Source organism: Trypanosoma cruzi, assembly GCF_000209065.1.
Source record: "Trypanosoma cruzi strain CL Brener chromosome Unknown tcruzi_1047053494219, whole genome shotgun sequence".
Taxonomy (NCBI): domain Eukaryota; phylum Euglenozoa; class Kinetoplastea; order Trypanosomatida; family Trypanosomatidae; genus Trypanosoma; species Trypanosoma cruzi.
This window is the reverse complement of record NW_889100.1, coordinates 1-337: the sequence shown is the minus strand read 5'-3', so window position 1 is coordinate 337 and position 337 is coordinate 1. Positions and strand designations below refer to the sequence as shown.

At 52.2% G+C, this 337-nt stretch overlaps 1 non-coding gene across 1 annotated transcript, besides 1 other annotated feature; it reads left to right on the top strand.

Annotated features, from left to right (window-relative positions):
* The first annotated feature begins 172 nt into the window (after positions 1-172).
* Tc00.1047053494219.10 lies at positions 173-283 on the top strand. Its single transcript, XR_008255055.1, has one exon. It is a non-coding gene; the product is annotated as a spliced leader RNA (transcript).
* Positions 284-306: a microsatellite.
* Between the last annotated feature and the right edge of the window lie 31 nt (positions 307-337).

The window sequence follows — 337 nt, the reverse complement described above, 5'->3', positions numbered from 1 at the left end:
TTTTCCGCCCCCTGACGTCCTTCCACGGCGCTATCCCGGGGCCGACGTCCCGGACCCTGACCCCTCCCCAGTGTGGCCTGGGAGGGGGGTGGGGGGTTTTTGTACACGGTCCCAAGTGCCGCGAAGGACCCCTCATCAAAATTGAAAACCGTTGTGGAACACAACTCCTTTCAACTAACGCTATTATTGATACAGTTTCTGTACTATATTGGTACGCGAAGCTTCCAACCCGCCTCTGGCGGTTATGTTTGGTCAATTCTTTTGACCGGGGTCTACGGACCCCTTTTTTTTTTTTTTTTTTTTTTTGTGGGTCTGTCCGCCATATCCATATACCCCT